The sequence below is a fragment of the Mus caroli genome, chromosome 7, assembly GCF_900094665.2.
Source record: "Mus caroli chromosome 7, CAROLI_EIJ_v1.1, whole genome shotgun sequence".
Classification (NCBI taxonomy): domain Eukaryota; kingdom Metazoa; phylum Chordata; class Mammalia; order Rodentia; family Muridae; genus Mus; species Mus caroli.
This window is the reverse complement of record NC_034576.1, coordinates 139,167,539-139,185,038: the sequence shown is the minus strand read 5'-3', so window position 1 is coordinate 139,185,038 and position 17,500 is coordinate 139,167,539. Positions and strand designations below refer to the sequence as shown.

At 46.0% G+C, this 17,500-nt stretch overlaps 1 protein-coding gene and 1 long non-coding RNA gene across 5 annotated transcripts in view; both read right to left on the bottom strand.

The window, feature by feature from the left end:
* Positions 1–17,500, bottom strand: part of Mgmt (O-6-methylguanine-DNA methyltransferase) — a 232,663-nt gene that overhangs the window by 88,963 nt on the left and 126,200 nt on the right. The gene's annotated exons all lie outside the window — the stretch shown is intronic.
* The window catches only part of LOC115031567, a 32,231-nt gene continuing 27,351 nt past the window's right edge, over positions 12,621–17,500 (bottom strand). Inside the window, exon 3 of the long non-coding RNA XR_003837249.1 lies at positions 12,621–14,472. This is a non-coding gene — a long non-coding RNA (uncharacterized LOC115031567). The remainder of the gene's footprint in view (positions 14,473–17,500) is intronic.

The window sequence follows — 17,500 nt, the reverse complement described above, 5'->3', positions numbered from 1 at the left end:
TAGTATGTAAACAGCGCGGCGCATTTATGTTCCTTCACAGACTCACAGGCTTTATGTAAAAGAACGTTTTTGTCATTTTCAGTAAAACACTGCAGAGGGAAATTGAATCAAATGGGCTGCTAGCAAGCTGATGAAATGAACCGTTCTGTCAAATCAAAAACCATAAGACATGATTGTCATCTGTTGGTGAGAGCAGGAGAATCACCTGAAGACACTAGTGTTTCTGCTGCCGCTGTTTAAATCCAACAGACACAAATTAGACTCTATAAAGGGAGATGAACTGTGTTTTCTTCTTGGATTTGCAAAGATTATTGTTTGGAATAGGCTATTATTTTATATTAAGAAAAAAAAAAAACCAAAACAACAAACCACCCGGCTGATGTCTGTGGGCTGCTGACAGAATTGTCATTCTCGGGTTCCAGCAGGAACTGGCCCTTGTTACGTCCAGTCCAACATTTGGAATTTGACTTTGGCACACTAGCTAGCCAGCACCACAGGGGGACCATAACTGACCCCCGGGCTCATTTCCTAGTGACACATGCTGTCACAGTGTGTCAAGCTTCTGGCAACGTCACCTGGGGAGCCTCATGGCACTGCCTTTAATTTTATGCATTTAACGCATTTCTTGATCTCCTGTGGCAAGCTACATACTTGAGCGAGGAGACTGTGCACAGAGGGGGCTCGGGTGGCTGGGGGACTTGCAGCCCTTAGCCCTTCCCCAGCTGCCTGTAGCATCCAGCCAGTGACGGTGACCAAAGCTAATGAGAGCAACCACCATTTCTCAGCACCTCCACAGAGCAGGTGAAGGGCCTATTAGAGCCGTCACTAGCAGAACCCCCCCCCCCAGTAAATGGGACTTGGCGTGTTGGCTACTGGAGCTGTGGAGCCTGGCAGAGACACCAGCTTCCAGAGGGAGGCAGGCAAATTGACACGTGCCCAGAAGGAATCGCCAGGAGGAAAATGAAAGGGAAACATTAATTTCCTCTTCTCAGGTCTAATCCTAGCCTCCCTAGTCCTCAGCCACAAGACAGCGCTGGAGGGGAAGGTGGTGGCTAGGCCTACAACTTCCTTACACTCTACCTGTCCTTCAGTGACAGCCAGTGGCTGTTTGGCATTGCACACCCAAACAAAAGGAAAGCTGGGGCTCTCACTTCCCAATTCCCCCGGAGCCTGTGGGCAAGCTCTCCCTGCTCCCCTGCAAACAACACCCAAGGGTCATGGGTTTCTGGGATCAATATGCATATTCAGTTTGCATTGTTAATGACCCTGAAGAGCCAGCACGGATGCTACACACACACACACACACACACACAAAAACTGAATGGAAACTTCTGGGTACGGTAAGCTCTGGTGTTGCACATCTTCTGATCCCAAGATCTTTAGGGAGGGCTAATTACAAGTGTACTCTTTTCAAAGCTTTAGAAGGTGCCCATTTGGGACAAGAAAGTCCTTTATTTGGTTTTGGTTACTTAGCATTATTTAAGGCTGAGTACTGTACACGTTCTTTAAAGCAGAGGTTAGTATGAAGCTGGAGCTCTCAGCGAGGATCGGGGGGAGGGTGCACTTCCTAACGTTTACCCTTCCTTCGTGCCCTAGTTCTGAACTCAGGAGAAAGGTCACTACTACTTCGTCTGAGTTCTCACAGCAACCCACTCTCGTTTCTGTTAAGAACCTGGTTTTTCTACAGAGCTTTGGCATAGGCCCTAGTCTCTTCTGTTCTGTTGTGGGGATGGCAAGAAGCTCTTAATGTGAGGAGTTCAACATACTTATAAGCCTTGTGAACATCCACATTGCACAGACCAAGCTGATGCATATTCAGTACGCACTACGATTAAGTTCTGAGCAGGTGCTAAGACTACAGAGGAATGAAGCATGCATCTCAGAACACAGAACAAGTACCGAGGTGCCAGGGAGCCCAGCAGCACTTAGAGCCTTAAACACTGAAGATGACACGTACCGGCTTCCAGGTGGACATAGGAGTCCTGCTACTCTAGTCACAGAGCATACATTAGTCCTGGTTCAAGAAGAGGCCCTGCCCTGCCCCTTAGAAGGATGCCCAGGAAGGTGGAGTCTCAGGGGCTGTCCACCTTCCTCAGCAAGTCTGCCCTGTCCTAGCTCAAACAGGCTCTCTGCCTTTGAACCCTTCCCCCTGGATCTGCCAGCCCCCAGGGAGTCACGGGCACATCAAGATCATGAAGCTCAAACCACTGCAACTCAGAGATACATTTCTTTTCATGTTTTAAACATCTGACTTTTCCAAACTGCTTACTCCAGCTTTCCTCCCTGAACCAAACTCTATTCTCTGGTTTTAGCCACCATGCCCAGCTTTCTCCCTCAGTGAGCAGCCTTACCTGTACAGCGGGTGCTAAACTCCGGAGCTGGAGAAATGTACTCCAAGGGCGACCCCACGATGAAGGGGGTGCAAAGTGAGGAAGATGAAAATGTGATGGGTCACTTTTCAGCTACAAAGCTCACTTGCTCGCTCGCTCGCTCACTCTGTTGTCCCCTAGTTATCAGTAACAACTGAACCTCTGAGACCCCTGCATGTTCAGCCAGCACGGCTTTCCCCGTCAGTCACAGTATGTTTCTTAAGATTCATATTGTTCTTGAATTTGCTCTGCATTGTTTAACCTTGGGCCAGCCGAGACACACGTCATCATATGACTCTGCCACACAGTCTTAGGTGAATATAACATCGCCACATGATACGGTCCTCGAGACAGGCTATGGTACACAAACCTCTTCTGGCAGACACGATGCCTCTAAGCAACATACAAGTCTCTTTTCGGCAGTTCTGATCTCTGGTTCTTAATGCCCACAGGATGTTCAGAGAACCACTGTAGTAGTTGTAGCTGTTCTGGGGACTAGAATCTGTCCTGGGCATTAGTGAACGGGACACAGCTCCTAGAAGGTACAACTCTTGTGTGATGGGCATTTCCAGATGGAGGCCTGAGGCCAGGCACTTCCATGAGGGCCAATCAGTATATGTAAGATAAAGCAAGCTCACACCTCAAAGACACACATGTTCAGTGTCAAGCAAGCAAGCAAACAAACAAGCAAACAAGCAAGCAAGCAAGCAAGCAAGCAAACAAAAACAAACCCATTTAAAAACAACCAGCCCACAACCTTGCCAGCCTGAGATACTATCTGTACTTAAGCAGATTTCTTTCAGCTGCTTCTTTTTCTTTTTGATACTTTGAGATGAGATGCTTTTAATAAGAATCACCTTGGTTATAAAGACTGTTCTGAATTTTGTTAAAAAAACAAAACAAAACAAAACAAAACAAAACAAAACAAAACTGGAGAATCGTCTCATTTGCGGAGAATCCTGGTTTTAATCAAGAACTTGTTTGTGGGCAAGAAAATTGCCAGTTTTTATTCTTCCCCTGTGCCCTCCTGAGCGGTAGGCGACTGAACCATGCTACTGCCCCTGAAGAGCTGCAGGCAGTGGCCAGCTCCAGATTCCAGAGGACAACCTGGTGTCACTGCCCTCAGCTCTGTTCCTGTCTCATCTTAGATTCAAGGTCCTCTTCTTCAAAAGTGGCCCTGCCAGGATTGAGAGCAAAGTGCCTAGGAGAAAATGAGCCTTCATTTGTCTTGCAAATTAAACTCTATTAACCCCACAGGCTGCTCCTTGAACATGCTTCTAATATTAGCATGGCTGCATACATTATGCAGATGCCATGTTTGGAGCACTATGTTGGATACAAAATATTTTACAATCCTCAAGCCAGAAAGATCGCAAAGGTTCAATGGCAGCAAGTTTGGAGGAAGGGGTTTTTTACTCCGAGGAAGTACAATTACAGAAGTTGCAATTGTTAGCTAAAGAGATCATCAAGGAAAAATAACGACAATACATAACAAATGAAGATTCGCTTAATGTCAGCATGGACAAAAGCCTTGCAAGCTATGACCTAAGAGAGACTGTGATATCTGCTCTTAAGGCAGATCGTGTGAAGGAAGCACAAGCTCACCTATTTTATCACACACACATCGGATGTTCTGTTGGAGTTATTTTGGACAGCTTATAAAAAACTGTAGCTTTCTTATTAGAATGTCAGACTGACCCATCAACTTCCCTTTTTTCTTTTTTTCTCTCTTTCCTCTCTCTCTCTCTCTCTCTCTCTCTCTCTCTCTCTCTCTCTTTCTCTCTCCACACACACACACACACTCACACACACACACACACACACACAGAGCATACTGTTGCTCACATTTAGTGCTTTTCCTAGTTACAATATCAGGATCATAAAAGCCAGAAAATACGTCCTTATATTTGTTTTCTGGAATAGTTTTATAACATTGTACGATTTCTTCTACAACGCTCTCATGGATTCCCCCACAAAAGCAATTAGGCTGAGTTTTTTCCATTATGGAAAGTCGTCTTTATGAATCTACAGTTACGGAACCAACCTTGCTACCCTTTTGGGATATCATGCAGCTCAGGCTGGCCTTCAACTCTGAGGCTGACCCTGATTTTGTGATCCTCCTGTCTCTGTCTCCTAAGTGCTGGGATTACAGGTGCCACCATGCCTGGCTTATACAGTCCAGGGCTGTTGGATACAGGCCTTCCCAGATGCTAGCTAGGTAAGCACTCTACCAACGGAGCTACAATCTAAGCTGAGAACTTTCTTTTCCTGCGTTAGTCAGTTAGTGTGACAGGGTCCCAGCCTGGGCACTTCCTTCCTCTTGCTGAGGAACCATTATGCTTTCTTGCCTGTGTTGGCCAATGGCACGCAGCCATCATCAATACTTTTGGTTTTGCCTCTTCTCATTTATTTCTCATTTTTGGTAGCAACTAAAAGTTCAACACATATCTCAAATAATAATTTTTTTTTTTTTACTTATTTATGTGTTCTATTTTTTCTGCTTTCTGTTCAACTGATCTCTAGTGTTCCTGTCCTGTTGGGGGTGATTGGCTTTTATTTTGTCCCCCCCACCTTATTAAAGATTAATTTTTATCTTTAGGTGCGTGTGTATTGACGAGACTCCTGAAGAGGGCACTGGATCCCCCGGAGCTGCAGTTACAGGGAGTTGTTAGCTGCTTAATGTGGGAGCTGGGAACTAAACTCAAGTCCTGTGCAAGAGCAGCAAGCGCTCTTAACCACTGAGCCGTCTCTTCAGCTTCATGCATTTTAAAAGAAGTTTTTATCATTGTTGAACACCTCCGTGTCCTTATCATGAAAGCTTTATGGTATAAATTTCCCTCCAAGCACAGCCATAGCGGCAGCTTTCAGGATCTGGAAGTTCGTGGTTCTACACTTATGTAATTCACATCTTTTCTAACTCCCCGTGACTCTGAACTAGACCGTTTAGCTCAACCACCCTGTCCTATTCTTCCTGCTACACAGTTCTCACTGGATTCTGCTATAGTTAGAAAACACTTGATATGCTTCTAAAAATTTAAATTCTATTCAGAAATTCTGGCCCATCTTGGAACTGATACACATATGCTGGAAATGAGAGAAGGCCAATTAGCTTTTGACACAGTGTCGTTCAAATGTCTGCTACAGCAGCCTGGTAGGTAACCCTGTTTAAAGTCTACTTCCTGGTGGCTTTTCTTTCCTTTCCTCTTTTCTTTTCTTTTCTTGTCTTTTCTTTTCTTTGATATTTTCTTCATTTACATTTCAAATGCTATCCCCTTTCCTAGTTTTCTCTGCGAAAGTCCCCTATACCCTCCCCCTACCCTGCTCCCCAACCCACCCACTTCTGTTTCCTGGCCCTAGCATTCCCCTGTACTGGGGCATAGAATCTTCAAAAGGTCAAAGGCCTCTCCTCCCAATGATGGCTGACTAGGCCATCCTCTGCTACATATGCATCTAGAGACACAAGCTCTGGAGGGTGGGGAGGTACTGGTTAGTTCATATTGTTGTTCCTCCTAAGGGTTGCAGACCCCTTTAACCCCTTGGGTACTTTCTCTAGCCCTTACCTGGAGATCCATCCCATAAACAACCACCAAACCCAGACACTATTGCATATGCCAGCAAGATTTTGCTGAAAGGACCCTGATATGGCTGTCTCGTGTGAGGCTATGCCAGTGTCTGGCAAATACAGAAGTGGATGCTCACAGTCATCCATTGGATGGAATACAGGGCCCCCAATGAAGGGTTTGCTCTTCTAATCATTGAGCCTCATCTGTCACTATAGACTCATGTATGTCTCCTTCCTGTCTCAGTTTCGCACATTTTGAAATTCTACTGTCAGGTACGCACCACCTGCGGTTCTGGTCACTTGGCCACTCCGCCACTCCTAATGCTTCACCTTGCCTCTCCCATAGCCTACAAACATCGACTCATCCGAGCACCTTCTGATCGCATGGTGCTTCTTTGCTTTCTATTCTAAGTCAGCTTCTCATAAGCAGTGTGTAGTGAGATCTCTGTGCCCTGGCCACACGGAAGTGACAGTTATGTTTCCTATGTGGTGGGCTTAGGTTGCTTATTCCTTATGGAATTATTAATGAGGATGGCTTGAACATAATTTTTTAATCACCTTGTCTTCTTTCATTCTTATGCTCCTCTCCTTGTTCTCTTCTTTCCCGCTCCTTTCTCCTCTTCCCTCCTCTTTCCTTTCCTCACTTCCTCCTATCCCTTCCCCTCCCCTCCTCTCTCTTCTTTTCCCCTCCCCTCTCTTTCCCTCCTCTCCCTTCTTCTCCCCTCTCCCTTCCTCTCCTTTTTCCTTCCCTTCCCATTCTCTCCTCTCCTCTTCCCTCTTGTCTCCTTCTCCCCTTCCCCTTTCTTCTCCTCCTCTCTCCTACCCTCCTTTCCCTTCTTCTCTCCTCTTCCTCTCCTTTTCCCACCCATCCCCTCCTCTCCCGTCTCCTCTCTTTTTACTTCCTGATTTTGGATTCAGATTTTTCTCATCATTTCATTTAATCTTAGCTGCTGGGTTATGTTTTACACTCTTTAAAATGTTTAAAATCATTCCCTTAGAGATTCCCTGTCATTAAATTCTTTACATGCCTGAAATAAACCTAAGGTTCCACATAGTGCCAAATTCAATCAGCTAATTGTATCCAAGATCATTTTCATCTCCTTTCATAAGTAGACCAGGCTCTTCCTGCTCCTTGACCACCACGTCAGGTGATGCTGAACTCACAGAAGTCATACTTATACAGTACGTCTCCAATTCCTTTTGCTTTGGGGAGAGTCACTGTGAATCAGGACAATGCACTTCAGAATGGGAGAGATTGCTGGGCTGGGGATGGAGCTCCGTGTTAGAGTGCGAACCCAGCTCAGGCCCTGGGTTGCATCACCAGCAAAGAAAAAGAAAATAATGGGAGAAATCATTTTCAAAATTATTTTAACTGGGTTTTTTAAACACTCGACCACTCAATTGGTCTTACAGTTTTGGGTTTACTTGAGCTTTCTTTCTGTTTACTGAAGTTCTTTTTCTTTTTTCTTTTCTTTCCTTTTTTTTTCTTTTTGGTTTTCCAAGACAGGGTTTCTCTTATAGCACTTGCAATCCTGGAACTCACTATGTAGCCCAGGCTGGTCTTGAACTAGGAAATCTGCCTACCTCTGCCTACCAAGTGCTGGGATTAAAGGCATGTGCCACCACTGCCTGGTTCCTTTTTTTTTTTTTTTTTTCTTTTAACAAATTATGTGAATTTTGTCTGGCTGGTCTTTGAAATTTACCTACTTGTTTTCTTGCTGTTCTGGAGGGAAAGGCAAGACAAAACACCACAGTACTCTTTGATGCTGTCTCTTTGGCTTACAGATGGTCACTCTCATGTGCACACTGGCCTCAGTACCCCTATGCTCTTATAAAGGACAGTATCGGATTAGACAAAGACCCACTATGACAACCCCAATGAGTTAAATACCTTGTAAAAGGTTCAGTCATATTCTGAGATTCTGAGCACAAAGACCCCAACTTATGAACCCTGGGGGATATAGTTAGCTTACCCAAACCAGAGTGGGACAGATTCCATTTTTGAACCTTGCTCTATAAATAGCCCTCTTGCCTAATCTTATCCCTGCCCTATGAAATACTGATGGCCACCTGCCTTGAGCAGATGAGGATTACCTCTGTGGCCATGTGACAAGTGTCTGGAAGTCTGAGGTCATGTAATCCCAACAATGGCAAAGCCATTGGAATGCCCATTGCTTCTAGAGAAGGCTCATGCCACAAACAGGGCTGGCTCCCTGCACTTTCCTCAGGCTCCTCTATACAGACTCTCCCACTTGCTAGCCACCTTTCCTTCTAGAGAAACCTGATCTCATGTGACCATTCAAGGTCCTCCATGAGAGGTGTGGATCCCATTCACGCCCCTCAGAGCTTTTCAGATAAGCCGGACACAGCCAGCCACACCACAATTATTAGTGACACAGGTAGTCTGCCCGCATAAGCCACTGAGAATGCAAAACCTGTGGGGAACACTGGCACTTTTCCTTAAGAGCTTGAAACGCACCCCTTCATCACCTGAAGTGAGGGCGCATGGCAGCTGAAATCAGCTGAGACTGGAAGCGTACCTTCCAATGTTCACATAATGAGTTGAAAATCTAAACAATAACCTACAAGTAATTAATTGCCGGTTGTTTTCTCAATTGTACAGCTTCTGATTTACTCAACAGATTACCTTTCTTAATTTGTCTTATTCGCAGGCACTTCCTCTTTCCTTATAAAGGCAAATGTGGAAATTGGCCTCATTAAAGGAAGATACTCTAATTTCAAAAGGGACTCCCACCAAGCAATCTTTAGAACTCATAGTGACTCAGCAGGGAAGTGCTCAAAGTTCATTTGTGTGTATGTGCATGTGTGAGCACACGAGTGTGTGTGTGTGTGTTGCTCATATGTGCAAAGGCATGGAAGCCAGAGGAAGATATTGTGTATCTACTTCAGTTGCTTATATTGTGAGATAGTGTCTCTCACTGGAATGAAGCTTGCTGATTAGGCCAGTCTGGCCACCAAGCCCCAGGGACCCTCCTGTCTCTATCTCCTCCCAGCACTAGGGTTACAAGTTCATGCCACTGTACAGCTTTAATGTGGGCTATGGGAGAGTGGACTCAGGTCCTTGTTTGTATGGTATAGAGGGATGAATAGAAAGGGCCTTTATAGACTCCTACATTTAAAGGTTTGGTTCCCAGTTGGTGGACTGTTTGGGAAGGATTAGGAGGTGTGGCCTTGATGGAGGAGGTGAGTCAACTCGGAGTGGGCTTGAAGGGTTCAAAGACCCATACCTAGTCTCTCCCAGTCTGCCTGTTGTTTGTGGTTCAGATGTAAGCGCTCTCTAATATTGCACCAGTGACACATTTCCCTGCCTGCTGTCATGCTTCCTGTCACAATGGTCACAGACTCATCCTCTGAAACGGTAAGAAAGCCCTCGATTAAATGCTTTATCTTATAAGCTGCTGCCTTAGTCAACGTTTATTGCTGTGAAGAGGTGTCGTGACCATGGCAACTCATAAAGGAAAGCATTTAATTGGAGCTTGCTTACATTTTCAGAGGTTTACTCCATTGTCATCATGGCGACAGGCAGGAAGACATAGCACTGGATAAATAGCTGAGAGTTCTACATCTAGACCCACAGGCAACAAGAAGAAAGAAAGCACTGGGACTAACACGTGCTTTCCAAACCCCAAAGCCTGCCTCCAGAGACACACTTCCCAACAAGGCCACACCTATCCCAACAAGGCCATACCTACTCCAATAAGGCCACAATTCCTAATGTCACTCCCTAAAGCATTCAAATACATGAACCCACGGAGGGGGGCATTCCTATTCAAACTATCACAGTTGCCTTGTTCATGGTGTCTCCTCACAGCAGCAGAACAGCAATTGAGAGATGTGGTAAGCACTTTCTCAAATGAGCCATCCCCTTAGGCCAGACTCTGACTGTCAAGCTCAGCAGTAACACAAGAATACCAACAACGACACCTTCTATCCCAAGCTCCCATAAGGCCCTGGCCAGGGAGCCAAGACTAGGAAAGGAGACAGAAAGACACACCAGATCCATGGCCTGCTACAGGGGTGGAGGCTCAAGAGGCCACAAAGATACCTCTCATTCCTGTCCGGGATGGACCACCGTATGAAAGGCTCAGTGGTCGAGCAGGAAAGTGCAGTCAACACGGAGTGCCTGAGGCCCGGGCTCCATGATGATGACGCTGATTTCACCTGTTCTTAAGACAGGCCTGAGGTGTATCAAAGGAGGGAGATCCAAGAGCCACTCTAGACTCAGGTAAGATGCCAGTGTCCCAGGCTGAAGTACAGCACACACTTGGGAGTTCTGACCCACAGAGATCTATAATCACAATGCAAAGTGTTGTACTGATAAACTTCTTACTTTAGAGATGTGTTTCTGGGGAGTTAAAACTTTACAAAGCATGACCTATGGAGAAGGAGAAGAGAGAGAGGAGGTAAGAGTTGGTGGTGGCAGTCAGTAGAGAAACATACTCTACACTTTCTCTAGTGTATTGGCCAAGAGGAGAGAGACTTGAGATTCAGAATATGCCAGGTTTGAGGCAAAGAGAGCACAAATCCTCTCTGGATGCAGCCTTTGTACCGCATACAGCAGGGTTTCTTTCCTTGTGGCTTCTTTGGAGAGAGTGGCTCCTTCTTTTCTCTGAGAGACATTCGCTTGGTCTTTGAGCTCCATCCCATCTTTCATATGTAAGTTACCAGCGACAGGCATATCACTAATAGATACTGATTTCTATGTGGGGTCTCCCTGCCTCCAAAAGGTACAACTAATTTCTGGGAAGTTCAGGGCCAAGCAAACTTCTTTTCATAACTGCATGAAAATACTGTAAAAACACAACCATAAATTAAATCTTATCTTAATTTTGTTTTTGAAAAGCACCCAAGTGTACTTCTCCTTCCAAGAAAGATGGAGTATTGGCCATAGGATTCCAGTTCCCACCTAATGCCAGAGAGAAGAAAACAAGTAAACTCAACATGGTTCACAAGACACAGGCAAACAAAACGCAGCAGGGAAGGGAGGGCACGAGATGTCAGGGACCTAAGGCCCCCCTGAGGGCTCCCACGGGGTGTGCACTGGGGGATGTGGGAGGCAGGAGCTTCCAGTACAGGGAGCCTGAGCGGCTCAGACACAGTCTGTAGACCGGATGCCTGAAGAGAGAGATGCTTCTCAGCGAGGAGGCTGCAGAGCTCCTTGGCAGGTCTCTGTATCCACTTAGCAGATACACATGTTCACACCCACAGCAGGAGAGTATCTGGATTGAAAAGATCTGTCTGTGGGGACAATGGAGCCATGACTAGATGGCTGAGATCAAGCCTGCTCCCGGCAGCAGGACTGGCCAAGCTAAGTCACTGAGCACCTATTCTAGCAAATCTTAAGCTCAAGACCCTAAAGAACCAAGTATTTCCCAAGGACTTTGTGTCTTACTCCCAGAGTCAACAGAGGGCCTGGTGCTCCCTGCACATAAGTTTGCACTGCATAAAATAAGGAATCAGCTTCCTGACCTAGCCTGTGCTTCTAGTCTTACTGAAGAGGGTTCTGTTTCAAAATACACTTTACTCGTTCCGAGCCTCAGTTTCTTCTTTTGTAATACAGATGACTCTTCCCCACTGGCCATGGTTATGGCTTCAAGCACTGACAGAAACAGCATTAGAAAGGACTTTATCCCACCCACTGACCCTGGCAGTTTCTTCTAAGACAGCATACCAGCCAGATTTGGTGTTATTACAAGTAAAATTATAGCCAGGGGGTGATGGAGCACACATTTAACCCCAGCATTCAGGAAATAGAGGCAATCAGATTTCTGAGTTTGAGACCAGCCTGTTCTACAGAACATGTTACAGGACAGCCAGGGCTACATGGAGAAACCCTGTCTTGAAAACTTGAAAACAAAATGAAAGAAAACAAAAGAGTAAAATTAACAACCTGGGAATGATGGGCCCAAACCTGTAATCCTAGCACTCAGGAACCAGAGGCAAGAATATTCCTGTGAGTCTGAGGTTTGTCCAATACCCATAATGCATTCTGGAAGAGCCAAGACTACAAGTAGGACTGTCTCAAGTAATCCCAAGGTTAGAGAACAGTAAATAGATGATGGTACATTCCTAAGGTTGCCAGCCAACAGCCAGGGAAGGCATTTAACAGTGTGTTACAACTCATGGTGGGACTGGACAATGTGCACAGAGTGAGAGACTTCTGAGCACTCAGTGCCTCAGTGTCTTCATCAAACCCTTCCCTCAAAACTCAAGAAATCGCTGTAGAAAGAGAGGCAGGAAGATGGTAAGAGCTAGAGGTGTTGGAGGGCACTAAGAAAATGGTCTTCCAGTCAAAAGAGGCATGATAACACATATCAACTCCTCAGAGAGACTGTGACATTAGTCTTTGTGTCACACAAGACTTGCAAGGGGTTCAAACCAGACAAAACACAGCACATATAGTACCCCTAACCACGGGGCTTTTTGCAATTGATACTTGCTAGGAAAGGGGAAATCAGGCTTGTTTTTACTGTATTGTCACTGGGTAGGTCTATCATCTACCCTTCAGGGCAGGTCTCAAACACAGGAGCATCTGGCTAATACAAACACAAAAGCACTCCATGTTGTTGTTGTTGTTATTGGTGGTAGTGGTGTTGTGTGTATATATGTGTGTTGGGGGGGCTTTCATTATGTTTTGTTATGTTTTTCTTATAGATTGGGGGGGCTTTTGTTTGTCTTTATTGAAAGAGAAAAAAAATGAGGGTTTAGGGAGGTGGGGAGAACCTGGAAGGAGTTGGGAGAAGAAAAGGATATAATCTAAATGTATAAACACATTTAAATAAAAATTTAAAAACCCAATTCATTTGTGTTGTGTAAAGAGGCCCACCACACCACAATGCACACGTAAGGGTCTACTCACAGAGGTAGAATTTAGTGAGTTGTGACAATAAAAGACGAAGCAGGACCAATAAAGCCTCCATAAGTTATGTCCATGACAAGAAAGTAAGTTGTCTTCATTCTCCTTGTACTTTCCCATTTCAAACAGGAGGGCCTTAGATAATGTCACAGTTCATAAAAACATCCATGCAAATGTGCTGGTTAGCATGACCAGTCCGCGCAAACCCAAGCTAGAATGAGAGAGAATTACAGTCTAAATGAAGGCTTGCCTAAGGCAGGTTGGCGTGAGAGTGTCTGTGGGGTATTTTCTTCATTGTTGATATGTGAAGAGCCAGCCTACTGTGGTCAGCTCTATTCTCTAGACAAAGGTTCTATCTAGCACTATGAAAGAGGGACCACCCTTCGCTGAGATCAAGCACACAGCAAGGGTACAGATGTTTTGTGACTAGCTACTTGATTCCTGCCTGCCTTGACTTCCCCTCAGTGATAGACTAACCTGAAATTATAAGTCACATAAACCCTTTATCCCCCAAAGTCACTTTTGGTCTGGGTATTTTTCTCATAGCTACAAAAGTGAATAGGAGGAAAGCAGTCATCTATAACCCATTTTTAAATAGCCTCGAGTGCTTAGGATCTATAGGGTATGTAAGTTGTGCCTTCTGCTCATCCCCCCACTCAGCTCTGTGCACCATGCTCTTTACTGCAGCACAGGCAAAGCTAAACTCTCCTCTCACCCCTACCTCCAACGGGGGCCATGTCTGTCTTAGGCCAGGTTGTCACAGCTGAGTAACAAATTCCTATATGATATGAGATCACTTAATATAGAGATGGCGTAGAGATGAGATCATTCAATGCTAAAAGCAAAGTCACTGTTTCCCTTTTTGTACAAGAGAGAAACAAAAAGAAACAAGCAAAAGGGGTGGAATGTCCCCCCCACCCCCCATGTCATCTTGAGCTCCCGTGGTACCAAGGAGGTCTGAGGCCCCAAAGCACTTGGCCTTCCTCTTCTATTAAGAATAAAACACAGAGACCTAGACTTGCGAACAACAAAATACTTTTCTACAACATTACAAAATCAAGCAACAATGCCTGGGGTGAATGGTTTTTCTTTAAATGGACACTATCAGAAGCCGCCTGGTCACTTTTCTCAGAATGAACCATTCCAGCAACTAAAAAACAAACAAAATCACTACGCCCCTCACCACCTCTGCCTGGCAGCAGGATTTAGCAGCCCTGGCTTGTGCACCATTCAAAACAGGTGAGTATATTGATCGCCACACCTTGGGCTAATGTCTGGCTCAGTCAATAGAACCCTTCCTTGATTTCTATCATTTCCACTGGCTTTGCCCATAACCCAGGTTCTCCCCTTCTCCCAGACACTAACGAGGTCGAGACAAGTGGGTCTCGGCATGAATCGTAAGCAAGGCAGTAGGCTCCTCCTCCAGGTCTGAGAAGCTTCCCAGGACTGGGATATTTTGAGTTCTCTCTGAAAGAAGCAAGCAAGCATGGCCTGCAAGACAGTTTGTTGCCAAGGAAGGGTTAACATCTTCCTGCATAGCCAGCCATGAACTACACCAAAGAGCTCCTCACGGCATGAGATGGGAAGACATTTCACTTGATGTTGCTCAAATCCAACTTTTAAATTGCCCTTCAGAGGAATCTCCAGGCAGACAAGCCGACCTTCTGCAGAGAGATCAAAGAGAGGTGGAATCAGAGTGGCCAGGCCCTTTCATCTGGACGGACAACACCAGCTCCAGGTACCTGTTGCTCCTGAGGGGGTAAGATGTTGAGAGAATCTCAGATTACCTAAGCATGTTGGGTACCTGGTGCACACAGAAGGTGGATGCAGACAGGAGACATGCTGAGACTAAGAGACAAAGAGCACGCTCGCCAAACCTTGTCACCTCTCACCAATCTTACGAGGCATCTTCTTCCAGTGTGTGTATGGGTGTGGGGTAAGGGATAAGACAGGGTCTCACTCTGTAGCCCAGGCTACCCCCAAACTCGCTGCACTTCTTCTCCTGATGACAATCGTGAGTCACCAGGTCTGGTTAGATGCGGGCATCCATATGACAGTTTTGTGAGATGCTGCTTAGCATCTCTGTGGACAGAGCCAATCACCAGCCACACTGACCCTCTTTTAAGTCTTCCGGATCCCAAAGAGGGTCAGGTGGAATTACCCAAGACAAACCCAAGAGCACCACTTCTATCCAGCTCACCATATCTTCCTTTTTCAAGCCTCAAAGCCAGGAAGAGCCTACCTGTGAGCTCTTGCACTGTGCCTCTGAGTCACAGACCTCAGGCCCTTGGGCTGAGCTGAGATCAGGAGTGGGCTATGGCAGAAACACTAGCTGATTTAACTATGCCTTCAGATGGAGAAGGGGGTGACACTGTTCACAGACAGTGTCGGTCACTGTCAGTGCCTGTATCCTTACACAAGATTTGGACTCCATCCTTCTCCAGAGACAGACTTGAAGGAAAGCCTCATGTGTAAGACTTCTCCCTCCATATGGACAGCCTACAGTGTACTGTCACAGAGCGACATTTACAATGCTCCCGCGGCCTACAGAGATCATCCTGACTCTATGTACATTTTACCAGACCATGGCACTAAGATTTCCAGCAAAGCAACACATCTCTGCCCAGACCAATACTTAGAACGTTTTCTCCCCAGGGTCTGAAATCATGAAGCACTGAGGGTTTACAGGGCACGTTCCTATCATAGATAGGGAACTGGTCCTGGTAACCCTGGAGAATGCACTGGATCTTCAGAAGGATGATGTGGAGTGGGGACCAGTACCTGCAGAATGGCCTCAAATCCAGGATATATGCTCAGTGAGTATTTGACACATGGGGAGATGCAGGCTCACAGAGGTCTGCAGGAGAGCAGTGTGCAAAAATGTGGGCTCTGGTGTGCCCTGGAAGGGTATGTGTGTACTGGGGCTGGGGTCAAGTAGGAAATGAGCCCTAGGAAGTGTCTTTGGATTCTGGTTATTTCCATGGTTGCCTCTGGTCCTTTAGGAAAAAGCTGAGTCCGGCTCCTAAAGATGATGCACTCCTGGTTCCATCATGGTTTGTATTTTCTGAAAAGCTAGGAAATCAGAAGAGAGGTGGGGCATCACCTCAAATCAGCAAGTGAAAGTGCTTACTGCCAAGCCTGTTGATTGGGGTTTGATTCCCTGGGACCCACATGGGTTATGGTCTTCTAACTACCACACACATGTACACGTACACACACATGTACACACACACACACACCCAATTAATTAACTAAATTTTTAAAAAGGCACCTTACCTAGAAAATACCCCAAAGCATCGCAAGCGTCTTTTAAGGTGACATTTTTATCTGGACAGAGAGCAAGATTCCTCATTCACAGGATGCTAGTGATGATTAATCAATCACTGGATAGAATCGATTAATCACTGGATAGAATTGATTAATCACTGGATAAAATTGATTAATCATCACTGGGTAGAATCGAAATAAAACTAAAGTCTGAAGTGGACTCATTGCTGAGTATCACCTGGCCCAGTAACTTCCAAGTGATGCTACCTCTGAAGTGACAAGAAGTCTGCACACAGAGGAGACAGCCGCTATGTAACCTCCTCCCAGCACCTGCTCCGGACAGAGCCCACGGCCCACTATCACATTATAGACTCTCCTTGTATTTCCTCTTGGCTGTGGGAATAAAGTAAACCCTTAAATGACAGTCAAGTGTGTGTGAAATACATGCAAGCAATAACTCAGAGGAAAGGGAGCAGGCGTTTGTACCACAGCAAAACATGAGGCACTGGAGAAGCACCAACAGGTTAGCAGGAAGGTGATGGTTTTACATGGCACCCTGGAAGGGAGCTTTGTAAAGACCTTGGGTGCACAGGGTTCTCCTGATACACAGTGCCAGGTGTCCTGGGCCCAGAGCTGGATGAAGATATTAAAAACAAAGACCCACACCAAGAACACAAAAGGTCACTCAGAGCATACAACTGGGGGTGAGACACTGAATTCCTGGCTGCAAAATTTGCTGCATTTGGTGCTCTGGGGGAGGGGCTGGAAGCAAGAGTAGATTCTGCTTTATTCGGCAAGTTTCTGGTTATGTTGTGAATCATTCCAGAGGTCCTAGTCTCTCTGAAGAACATCACCTCGGTAAAAGAAAGCCTACCACTGTTTTCAATGAAGGAGGCCACATGTTAGGGCACCTTTACCCAATAGAAACAGTCGCCAGAGTCTTTAAGCATGGTCTCATATTCAACATGGCCCATCTAGGATATCACCTGACTTCCTGCTCTCAGTGAACTCCTAACCAGCCAAGGGATATGAGGGTGAACCTCTGGCTCTGTAACAGGTAAAGTTTGAGTAAGCTGCAGTGGAGCCCATGAAAGCTACCCTGACATCCTCCACAGCTGAGGATATGAGGAGGGGCAATCACTGCCTCTGCCCCTCAGAGGACAGAGTGGACAGCACTCAGGGCCTTCTAAGAAGAGGGGCTGAGGGAGCCCAACCTCATTCCTGCCACAGCACTGCCCTGCCTGCGATGTGCTATCGGGGTGAGGTGGTCAAAAGTTCTCAGAGCAGCCGGGCATAGTGGTGCAAGCCTTTAATCTCAGCACTCGGGAGGCAGAGACAGGTGGATTTCTGAGTTCAAGGCCAGCCTGGTCTACAAAGTGAGTTCCAGGACAGCCAGTGCTATACAGAGAAACTCTGTCTCGAAAA